Source organism: Macaca fascicularis, chromosome 6, assembly GCF_037993035.2.
Source record: "Macaca fascicularis isolate 582-1 chromosome 6, T2T-MFA8v1.1".
Lineage (NCBI taxonomy): Eukaryota > Metazoa > Chordata > Mammalia > Primates > Cercopithecidae > Macaca > Macaca fascicularis.
The window spans coordinates 26,925,994-26,938,818 of record NC_088380.1 but is presented as its reverse complement, the minus strand read 5'-3'; the positions used below and the strand labels follow the sequence as shown (position 1 = coordinate 26,938,818).

General features: G+C 33.9%; 2 long non-coding RNA genes across 9 annotated transcripts in view; one reads left to right on the top strand and one right to left on the bottom strand.

The window, feature by feature from the left end:
• Positions 1–7,427, bottom strand: part of LOC135971246 (uncharacterized) — a 26,386-nt gene extending 18,959 nt beyond the window's left edge. Inside the window, exon 1 of the long non-coding RNA XR_010587314.2 lies at positions 5,772–7,427. This is a non-coding gene — a long non-coding RNA (uncharacterized lncRNA). The remainder of the gene's footprint in view (positions 1–5,771) is intronic.
• On the top strand, positions 1,505–12,825 carry LOC123573934 (uncharacterized). Of its 8 annotated transcripts, none has more exons than XR_010587311.1 (5): positions 1,505–1,726; positions 4,201–4,260; positions 4,365–4,403; positions 4,938–5,037; positions 12,583–12,825. It is a non-coding gene; the product is annotated as an uncharacterized lncRNA (long non-coding RNA). The 8 variants fall into 8 exon arrangements; XR_010587310.1 differs by having other exon boundaries at positions 4,935–5,037; XR_010587312.1 differs by lacking the exon at positions 4,201–4,260.

Below are 12,825 nucleotides of genomic sequence, written 5' to 3'. Positions count from 1 at the left end.
AATGAAAGGTTTTAAAAAAATGTAGTATATTTTTTCTTGCATATCATTAAGCACAAGTACATACATATTAGATGAAGCAGTAAGGAAATAGGGGTTTATAAAAGTAGTGTCACTCATTTCCTTATCAATCAAATCTTTTTCACTTAATCAAACCAACAGAAGAATAAATTTGAGTCAATAACCTGCAGTATCTCTACAACCCTCTCAGTGTGAAGAGCTGTTACCTATTGTTCATCCCTTACAAGCATTTGTCCATGGGAGGCTCAGGGACTTCAGTGTTTCAGAGATGATTATCATCATAGCAACCATGTTCACAATACGAATTCTTCATTATATCATTGGGCTCTGAGTTATTAATACCTAAAACACAGTGACTTAAACATGATATTTACATATTTCTGTTATGGTTGCTTTATTCTGGATTGATATGGCAGCATGGCTCCCCAAGAATTTTAATTATCTGGCTTATTTTCTATCTATTTCATCATTCCTTGCCATGACCTTTATCTTAGTAATCCAAAATGGAGCTCATTTCCTCAATTCAATAGCAGAGACAAAGTGTCAGGTTTCTCTTTTGGAAATTTTCCTGCAAGCCACTGAATAGGACTCTTGTACGCTTTCAGTTTGCTGAGACTTAGTCCCTTGTTATTTTTACCATTAAGGGAGGATGACAAATGGAGGGTTGTTAAGTGGAAATCAGTTAATAAATGGATATTGATTTAAGGAAAATACTGGCAGTATCTGCTATAACATTCTTTAATACAAAAAGTGATCAATTCTACACAGCTTCTGGAATAGTAGCACATTTTAACTTCCAAGAAGGTCTAGAGTCATGCCTTTGGTTTGCAAAAGAACTGTCTGTGATGGTGGAAATGTACTTTCATACATTCCAAGATGGCAGCCACTACCGTATCTAGCTTTTGGGCACTTAGAATGCGGTTATCATGATTAAGTAACTTAATTTTCTATTTTATTTCATTTTAGTTTAATTAAATTTATATAAATAGTCACATGGAAATGGTGGCTACCATACTGAATTGTGTGTGTCTTGACTTAGTAGAGAACTTAAGTTCCTCAAACATGACTCAACCTCTAGAAATAAAGGTAAGTATCTTCAAACCACTTTCACCGGAACAAAGAAAGCAATTTTAATATCCATCCAGATATTTTATGTAAATAATTTTTTGTATACATTTTTATTTGTCATTGCATCGTAATTTCATGTGATGTGAAAATGAACAATCAATAGCTCGATAGGCTCTATACCAGTAAATTTTAATGGGAACAAAGGGAAAATGCCTTTTAAAAAGTTTTATGTTTTTAAAGCTGTGATGTTTTAATTTTTTTTTTTTTCAGCAGAGCTTTAACCCAGGTTTTCAGAGAGTAAGAGCACATCCTCAAATACCCTTCCACTTTCTCCTCTCCACTGTAAGAGTCTTATATAAATCTGCTGCAAAGGTGACCTACAAAGCTATAACTTACTGAAATGAGCCCTCAGAGTCTTGCTCAGGATCTGGAGCTCACAATGAAAGATTATTGATGTTTTCAGCAGAAAAGCTGTCAATTAGATGTACAGTTTGCCATAACAGCTCCAGGGTATAAACCTGAATTCCTCTGTGAATTTACTGGATCTATTTTGCAGCCACAGGGCCAAGCACACAACTCGCCATTTGCTTCAGGAGATCCAGATGTTCACCTTATTTGGATGTGTACCAGGAATCGTATTGTGAGTTTGATGCATCATTGACCTTATAGCATTTTGGGATTTTAGTTCAAACACTTATTTTTAAAAGTATGTTTATTTTTTCTGACTATAAAGTGATACAGATTCAATGGGGATAATTTAGAATGTATGAAAAATATGAACAAATTATAGTTACTTGTAATTCTACAACATAGTGATAATGACTGTTATCATATTTCTTCTAAGTTGGGAAAACTGCTATTTTCATTAACTTTGCTTTACCATGCAGCTTTTTTTAAAAGTGTTTTCTTCCCCAACCATTGCTCCTTCATTTCTCATTCACACATCTCAATGCACTGCCATCTGGCTCCTTTCCTGTCAATCCCTTGTAGCTTCTGTTGTCATGGCCACAAATGATATTTTTTTCTTTGTCACTAATTCGAATGGACACTATTCAGTCTATCTTACTTAAATTATCTGCCGTACTTCAGAATCCTGCCCTATCACTTCGGGAAGTTAATAAAAGCTGCTGAGTCAGACTGCTTCCAACTCATTGCTTAAGCCTTTGGGACTAAACCCAGTCAACTCCGTGTGCCAAGAAAGAATTAAGACTCAGTCTATTTTGCCTCACTAGCTAGTTTACCCCAAAACTTCACCAAAGGTGCAAGTATATGTGCTCAATTCTTATGAAATAACCATCTGTAACATTATTTTGTGCTCATTATCTTTTTCATGATGTTATGGTTTGGGTTTGTGTGGACGCCCAAATCTCATGTCAAATTGTAACCTCAGTGTTGGAAGAGGGGCCTGTTGGAAGGTGATTAGATAAGGGGTTTGGATTTCCCCCTTGCTGTTCTCATGACAGTGAACTCTCACGAGACCTGGTTGTTTAAAAGTGTGTAGCACCTCTCGCTTCACTCTCTTCCTCCTGCTCTGGCTGTGTAAGACATGCCTGCTTCCCCTTCACCTTCCGCCATGATTGTAAGTTTCCTGAGGCCTCACTAGCCCTGTTTTCTGTATAGTCTGTGGAAGCATGAGCCAATTAAACCTTTTTACTTCATATATTACCCAGTTCCAGGTATTTCTTTATAGCAGTGCAGGAATGGACTAATACACATGGCTATTCTTTCTCCCAGAACATGTCATTATGGAAAGATAGTCACATAGTCACCCATACCCAATTCAGAAACGGCTCTACAACTCAGATACATCTTCTCAAATTCTAGTCTCCAGAGCAGGGGATTCGACAAGGTGAAGTACATGTCACGAGTGGCACAAATCAGAAACATTTGGAGAACTGATATAGTTCTGATAAATTTTAACGACTTAAAGCACAGAGAAGCAGTGACTGATTTTCTCACATTGGAAGAAGCCTACTAACGATTGAAACCAAGACACAAAAGAAAAGAGAAACAAGAGAAAGCAACATTGTTTGGAATTGTCCTGGAATCTAGCTAGCTAGCTCTTGGGTCTTTTACTCTGAGTCGATAAACTACTTTTTTTTTTTTTCATCTCTCTCTCTCTTTCTCTTTCTCTCTCTCTCTCATTTATGATCTATCAGGATACTAGAGCGAAAGATCTCTGACTAATAGTTCCTGACCACTTCTCCTAAACATTTTGAATAACTTTGTAGGAACAAATGAAACCTTTCTCCTTTGGCCATATTTACTTTATTCCACCTGGAAAACCTGAGCCATGATTACAGGAATTACAAGGAATGTACTCATTTTAGATTCCTCTCTTCACTTGTCTGCCCTTCATTCGTGGGCCTGAGGCAATCCTAATCTCACTTTGGCCAGCATTGGAATCACCAATATGGCTTCCTAATAACAAAATTACTGAACCTCGCCCCAAACTTTCTGATCCATTTGTTCTGGGGTGGGGCCCAGGAACTGCATTTCTAAAACTGTTGGTGCCACTGATCTGGTGATAGCAGTTTAGGAACCACCATTATAGACAGTTATTTTTGCTTTCCTTCATTTAGAAACTCCCTGAACTTTTGAAAGCCACACATCTCTGCCTCTTTATAGAGACTTTAAGAGATCTTAAGCACCTGTTTTCTTCTTTATGTCATTAACCAAATTTGAAATTCTGTTTTGGGGTGTATGCTTTTTGAAAATTGTATCTGTTCTATTGTGCTGTACATGACAATTATTAAAACTCAGATTACTTTCCATGTTTAGATATATAAAATTTAGTGTGGTAAAGTGAGGAATAAAAGAGGAATAAAAAATGTTGGTTGATAATCACAATTCATATTAATCGAAGTGAGTTATTATGAATGGATATATTTAAGCATTGTATATTTCCCAAAGAATTATAGTTGACCCAAAAAACCCCACAAAGTAAATGCAATACCAAAAAATAAATGGCATTTAATTGAGGTAATCAAGAGGGAAGATAAATTAATATAATAGGGTATAAAGCCAGTTAAAAGACAGGTCCGTAAAATGTATATAACATAGCTCCCTTATGTTGGCTACTATTTGGCTGAATTCATTCTTTCTAATTCTTAGGCATAGAGACAGATCAGTAAGAAAGGATGAAAATATACAAAGTCATCTCATCACATGAGGGTTTGTTATTTTCATTCAACTTAAATGTATTTGAATATTGATAATTTGTTATGAAATTATAGTTTGCATTTACCTTACATTTTTTGGTCCAATTTTTCTGTAAGGAGGATAATTAAGATAAAGGATTCTCTGCTAAACTACAGGTATTCTAATGTTTAGAGATATAATTACTATATATAGTAGATATATAGTATTATATAGATATGTTGTATTACATAATTATATAATTATATATACTACTTTGATATATATTATTATATATAATTATTATACATATAACTATTATAGTGTATAATTACATATTATATGATATATAAATATATTCTATGTAATTATATTATATATAATTTTTATAAATATAATTATAGTATATAACTATATACAATACTATGCATCTACATAGTATTTTATTATATAAAATTGTATATCATATAATACTATATATAACACTAAAGATATATGTATCTACATACTATTGTATGTACAGAATATATATAAAATACTATATATAGTATTAAAATATATTTATTCATTGTATTAAGATTGATATATAATATATATTTATAAAAGGAGATTTAAGACTATCTGACAAGTGTAAATTAATATTGCTACTAACATGATAGTGTTAATTAACTAAAATGAAGAAGTGTGAATTAACATGCATTTGTTTTTAGCAGAAGATCACATTAGTTTTAGACGACGCTAGAGATTGAAAAGCGAAGACAGAAGAATAAGGATGGTTATGAAGAGGAGTCATGAAGAAATAAGGGAATAAAGGTAACTCCGTTGTGGATAAACCACACAATAAAACACAAAATATTATTAAATAGTACAGAATTTAACTAACATCCAGGATGGTACAATATTGTTAAGGTAAACTTTTACTTTTAAAAGACATTTTTCATTATTCATAATTCTCTATAGTGCCTATATTTTGATTCCTGTTCATGGAAGAAAATGTTGCCAAGCAGCTGTTCTTTAATTTGAAGTCATAGCTCTAGGGCTCAATAGATTCATTGTAAGATCTAACTATTAAACACACTTGCACCTGCGAAAGCTAGACAATTCCAGTCAAACTTTTCCGGTTTATATGTGAAGAAGCCAGAATTTATACCATGTCCAAAATATACCTGGACTGTGCTTTACAGCTAATACATAGGGGCAAAATATTTAAAATAATCTTATAGCTTGAATGAGAAAAATATTTGTTAACAATTTTCTTTATGCATTTTTCTTAAAACCTAAGTAAATTTTCATGAAGAATGCCATTTATGTATAAAATTTTAGTATGTTTAATACTCGTAAGTAAATAAGTGCTAAAATTAAGTTCCTTGCTCAAATAATTAAGACCTGTCTTAAATCTTAAGAGACTAATACAGAGCTCTTAAAAGTGATGATGAACTTTGTTTAAATCACACCTTATTCCCATTGCCCATTATCTTAGTTATTATTAAAAAAAAAAAAAAATCTGAGACCGGGTAATTTATAAAGTACAGATTTTTTTTTCTTACATTTATGAAGTTGGGAAGTCCAAGATTAAGATCTTGCCAGTGAAAGCCCGGTCTCTCTGCTTCCAAGATGGTGCCTTGTTTCTACAAACTCTAGAGGAGAAGAATGCTGTGTCCTCACGTGGCATAAGGGAGGAAGGGGTAAAAAGGGGCAAACTTCCTCAGTCAAATCCTTTTATAATCTAATCCCATTAATAAGAACATAACCTTCACGTCTCAAGGTCCTCCTAAAGACCAAACCTCTTGATACCGCTGCCTTGGTGATTAGCTTTCAATGTGAATTTTGCAGGAAACAACATCATTCAAACCAAAGCCTTCTGGCCCTCTCCCTCCTCCAAAAATTACATCTTTCTTACACAGAAAACACATTCATTCCAATCCAATAGCCACCAAAAGTCTCAATTTATTCTGGGCTTAACTTGAAAGTCTAAGTCAAATGTCTTATTTAAGTATTATCTGAATCAGACATGGGTGAAATTCAAGGCACAGTTCGTCCTGAGGCAAATTCCCTTCCGGGTGTTAGCCTGTGAAATCAAACAAGTTATGTGCTTCCAGAATACAATGGTGGGACAGCCATAGGGTAGACATTTCTATTGTAGAAGAAATAGGCAAGAAGATAGAAGTAACAGGCTTCCAGTAAGTCCAAAAATCCAACAGGGCAAACAGCATTATATCTTAAACTTTGAGAATAATCTTCTTTATTCTATGTCTCACCCTCCAGACACACTGGAGTAGGGGTTGAACACTCAGGTCTCCAGGGGATCATGCCCTCATGATTTTGCTTGGCACAGCCCAAGTTGCAGCTCCTGGAAGTAGGAGTCAGATGCCTGTGGCTCTCCCAGGCTGGCCTTGAACATTGGTGACTCTGTAGGTTTGGGTTTTTGCAAGTGTCCTTGCACCCACAGCACTACTAAACATTGCCTTAGCAAAGGCTCTCTGAGGTGGCCCCATACTGGCAGCAGTTCTGTGCCTGGGCCCTGATGTTCTACAGGGAATCCTTTAAAATCTAGGTGGAGGTAGTCATGCCTCCACAGCTCTCTTGCAATCTGCATGCCTACAGAGTGTGGATGAAAGCAAACCTCAATGCCTGCATACTTTGGAGCCATGGCCCCATCCCACACCTCGACCCGCTTTAGCCATAATTGGGGCAACCCAGGAGTATTGCACCAGATGTGGGAAGCAGAGACTTGCGACTTCCCTGGACAGCAAGCCCCAAGGTCCCATGGATACTGTGGGCCCTCCCTTGGTAGTGTTCTCCGCTCAAGGCTCTAGCACTCTGGACCTGTGATGGACATGGCAGCCTTGAAGATCTCCAGATTCCTATAAGGTTGTGGTTCCATTGTATTAACTAGCACATGGCTTCCTTTATTATTTATTGATATAATAATTTATGTATATACAGTATGTCTGTGAGTGTTTGTGACATGAATAGAATATGTAATGAACAAGTCAGGGTAATTTGGGGTATTTGTCGCCTCAGGTGTTTATCATTTTTATGGGTTGGTATCACTTCAAGAAAAATCTGTGCTTGTTCAGGTTAACCTAAATAATAAACAGAAAGGAAAACTCTCTTTAAAAAAATGATGTTTATTAATAATAGGCATTGTAATGAGAATTTGCATACTGCAGTAAACTATGTGCCTATTATGGGAGATAAAGGAAGACGAAGGTTTTTAAAGGAAAAACATTACTTTTTTAGAGGATTGCCTAATAGGTTTTAGATACTTATTCTTGGCTATAAGAATCAAGAACAAGGGTGACACCAGATCAAGACTGAACTGGCAGTTGCTTGGCAGATGTCCTCTTAGAAGTATTTGTGTGTGTGTGGGTATGTAAAGTTGCAATGGCCCTTGGGCAAGTTTTTTCTGCAGTCTTTTGTGATAGTTCTTGTTATCAGATGTCCTACATGAACAGGCTCCCTAAAAGCGCTTTTCTTAGCTCAATTTTTCAGTGTTTCAACAAAAGCGATTCCATTTTAATCTTGAAAATGTTCACACTCACTAATATTTTTATATTAAGTATTACTGTTATACAATTGAGAGATATGTAAAGAGCAGGATTTAAGCAGGTAGTATTTAAATATCTAAACAAGGCCTGCGCAGTGGCTCAAGCCTGTAATCCCAGTGCTTTGGGAGGCCAAGGCGGGCAGATCACTTGAGGCCAGGAGTTCAAGACCAGCCTGGCCATCATGGTGAAACCATGTCTCTATTGAAAATACAAAAGTTAGCTAGGCATGGTGGTGCATGACTGTAATCTTGGCTACTCAGGAGGCTGAGACAGGAGAATCGCTTGAACCCAGCAGGTGGAGTTTGCAGTGAGATAAGTTCGTGTCTCTGCACTCCTGCCTGGATGACAGAGCAAGACTCCATCTCAAAAAGAAAAAAAAAAAGAAAGAAAGAAAAAATATATTAAAATAAATAAATATTGAAACAAGAAGTTTTTAGCCTGTTTTATTCTTCCTCCCAGCTTGTTAAGACAGACGTACAAAAGCATTTCAAGGAAAAGTTAAGGGTGATTAATATTGCTAAATTAAAATAGTGTTATTACAGGAAGAGAAGAGAGTGAACATTGTAAAGAAACACACATTTTCTTTCTACCCTTTAAAAACATTGCCGCAGTAGAGACTGACTTATCTTTTTTCTTTAAACTATTGGTTGGTAAAAATAGTTTTGAGAGGCACTGAGGTATATGCTACTCGCTTTTAAGATAAGAGGCCTTGAGAATGCTTTATGTACCTCTTGTTAGACAAAATTGCTTTATTCCTAGAGACTTTTGTTCCTTTTTATTATATTGGTAGTGTTTTATTTCCATATGGGCTTTATACATTTCTTTCTTCAATATATAATATTGACTATCTCTCCTTCCTTTAATATTCGATATAGAATTAACCGACTACTGCCTGTGAATGCCAAATTCCCCTGATATTTACTCACCTTCTTCATTTTTTTGCACCCCTCAATTTTTTTCCCTTGAAGGTCTACTTTATATTAGGATGAAATTTTCACATTGTTAAAATAATAACTTTTTGGGAATGAAGTGAATGTGTAGGAAAAAGATAAACTAAAAAGAGAAAAAAGATGTAAAATTTTATTAATCACATATAAGCATCTAGATGCAAAGACATAGGTATCTATGTGTCCGTGTGTTTGGACACACAAATACACACATATAAATAAGTGAAATTAAAAACAACATGAAGGAAAAGTTTTATTAATAGTGACCTATTTCATGGGAAGCGTAAGAAATCACAGAAGTTCTGGAAAAAAAAGAAAATGCAATTAGGATTGCGAAACTGATTTAGGATTTATAAAGCATAATTATAATTAAACTTATATTTAAAATTGATATTTATTTCTTGCTTAATAAAGCAGACTAATGTTTCTAGCAATAAACATTTATCAATAAAGCAAAGTATTAAAACTAATTATGTGCATGTTTATAAAAAAATCATTTTGGAATTAATATGGTAAATAAAAAGCAAAAGCTAAGGAAATGATATGTGTAATCTGCCATGTTTATTTGACTTTAAAAATGCGGCTTCACGGCCAGGCACGGTGGCTCACGCCTGTAATCCCAGCACTTTGGGAAGCTGAGGCGGGTGGATCACGAGGTCAGGAGATGCAGACCATCCTGGCTAACACGGTGAAACCCCGTCTCTACTAAAAATACAAAAAGTTAGCGGGGCGTGGTTGTGGGCGCCTGTAATCCCAGCTACTCAGCAGGCTGAGGCAGGAGAATGGCGTGAACCCGGGAGGTGGGGCTTGCAGTGAGTCAAGATGGCGCCAATGCACTCCAACCTGGGCAACAGAGCAAGACTCCGTCTCAAAATAAAATAAAATAAAAGTAAATGTGCTTCACTTAACACTACAAATGTCTACTAAAAGTTTTAATTTGTTTATACATACAATATTTTAAGTCGAAATTACAATTTTTCTCACTAAATATGTGAGTTTTATGATGAGAAAAGGCAATCACAGAATGAAATAATCACAACACATATATGACCATACACTTTATAAATTTTCTTAATTGGTTTTTCCTATATTAACTTGGTAGAATAAACAGTATTGTAAAATATTTATTGTGCCAGATTGTGTCATTTGATCCAGAATTACTTCGAATAAATATAGCTGTAACAGGAATAGTTTTGTAGACTATTGTGTAAAAATTAATAAAATATAGATAGAATAAAAACTAATAGATAAAGGTTTTAAAAGTCATTTTGAGTATTTGTCTTGTCAGAGTCATTCAGATTTAAATAAATTATTCTAAGGAAATCTTTTGTGTGGTGTACAAATTGGGGTATACCACCATGCTGGATAGAGAAATGAATGCTGAAATATTACAGATTTAAACTCAAATTATCTTGTTCATTTGTTACATGTATTTCCAGGGTAGTTTCTTTATCTTAATTTTATCATTTTCAAAACAGTGCTAATAATGTATAACCTGCAGGACCATTGTACAAATATTAAGTAGTAACATATTTACAACATTTTGTTCTGAGTGTTGTATTAAATATATGTTATTTCTCTTAAATATATTCAATTTATGTGCAAATAAGGGGGTGATGTTTGACATTAAGAAATTGTTAAGCCATTATTTTCCCTAAGTGTAGCATATTTCTGTACTGCTTACTGTTATTACTAACAAAGGTGTTTGTATTCAGTCACAAAGAAGTGATATTTGAGTGATGCTTGCAAAAGATGAAGACTGTGTTAATATTGTGAATATTTAAACTATTTATATCATATAATTGTCCAAAAAATAAGTTTAATTATTTTTACTTTTTTTCCTGGAATGGTCATCTATTTTCAGCTTGGGAGAAAAAAAACTGAACAGAAACTTGTTGAAACATGTTTACCCAGATTGAAATTTAAATCTGAATAAGCCAACTCACAAAGTTTCCTTTGGCTGTCCTTTTGAAAGGAATGTTCATTGTCATTTTATATTCATGAAGCAATGCAATTTAACACTGGAAAAGGAAATCTAAATTCACAAAGGTACAGGAAAACAGATTGTTAATGAGGTGGTTTGTATATGAAACACAAAATATTTTTTTGAGTAAACAGAACAATTCTCATTGTCATCCACTAAGTAATTAAAGCAACTTTTTACTCTTTATATTAGTTGCACAAAACACACATTTGCACAAAGTAAAGAAAAATCACTTACCACTATATTAGATATTATTTTTTCAAATGATAAACTGAAGAACCCATTAATTTTCAATATTCCTGAATAACAATGCTTCACTGAGTACGTACATACTTTTGGATATTTAAGTGAGCTATAATTTCACAAAACATCAACATGAATTCCCAAATTAATCATTCATTTGTAGTCAGTGTCAAAAAGGATTTATATTCCCCAAGCTTTATAACTTCTTAAATAGAAATATCTTGGGAAAAAGACAATTATCTTGACAAAATCTTTGTATGCTTTGAATTTAGTAATTTGGTCTTGTCATATTCTTCAAAATGGTTAAAGAGATTATTAGTCATAAAATTAGCATCAAAAGTTGATAGAAAGCTTTTTATGAGAAATCCAGGTAACTAACTCCTTATGTTTGGGTATAAAAAAGATTTTATAGTAAGAATGTACAATGTGAGTATGAATTTATAAAAGGGAAAATGAAATACAGTAAAATCTATACCATGGCTGCATGCAAATAAGGTATATATATTATTTTATAAGAATTAAGGCAGTCGGGTGTGGTGGCTCACGCCTGTAATCTCAGCACTTTGGGAGGCCGAGGCAGGTGTATCGGTTGAGCTCAGGCATTCGAGACCAGTCGGGCCATCATAGCGAAACCCTGTCTCTAGTAAAAATACAAAAATTAGCCAGGTATGGTGGCACACACCTGTGATCTCAGCTACTCTGGAAGCTGAGGCAGGGGAAACACTTGGACCTGGGAGGTGAAGGTTGCAAGGAGCTGAGATCATGCCACTGCACTCCACCCTGGGCAACAGAGCAGGACTCTGCCTTAAAACAGAAAAAATAAATTAAAGAATTAAAGTATATATACAAATGTATAAAAGTATATACAAAATACATATATAATCTATATTATATGTTAGATATATTTTTACATTAGCATTTAGATTGTTTATATCCATGTATTTCTGACATCTCACTTTTCTTGCATTTAGAGATGTTTAAATCTACTTTTAGTATGACTAGGATCAATTTTGTTGTATCTCTTGTGTATTTTACATTAAGAAAAAAGAAAAAAATTTGTGAATAATTGTTAAGTAAGTCTATGACAACAATTAGACATCCCAGAAGAAATTATAATTTCTAGTTAAAATTTCAGTGTTGATAATTGAGAATAAAAAAGTCAAGGCTATAATTTATGTTGAGTAAATGATTTTAAGCTTCAGAAGCTCAAACATATTATTTATTCTTACTGATAGTATTTTTATCTAAAAAGTAGTAATTATGTAATCAACTTCATATGATTTTCCCAATACTTAATTATTATGTGAAACAGTAATATTTCAAGTGGTAATACATATATACTAATATTATCATTACTGTATAATAATGATTAGCATAATATATGCTAGCATTATCATTATTAATAAGTTGTTATATTATTATATAATAGTGATAAGCATAATATGCTAATATTATCATTCTTATTATATTTATTATCATCATAGTTACCCAACATATGATATCTATATTTTAAGTTTCAAATTATGTATTTGTTTCTTTAGAATTTATAAATTTCTGAGTCAAAAATGATGTAAATCTGCCTTTTAAAAATTTTTGTGAGGCCAGTAAGAATAATTTTCTGATTGAATTCTAGTTAATGGGATTGGAGTGGAAGAGCTGTAGAGCACTTTCATGCCATGAAAATATTTTCACATTTCACACTCTTCCCGGATTCTGCAGTGACTATGGAGGCAAGGCATCACAAAAGGAAAGACGTCTCCATACAGACTGATTTTGGAAAATATAGGCATTCTGACTTGGAGAGAGTCTCCAAAGACAGTGTTCCAACTTAACCTGGAAAGGTGTGTCAATGAGAAATAAAATTTTGTTGAGATAA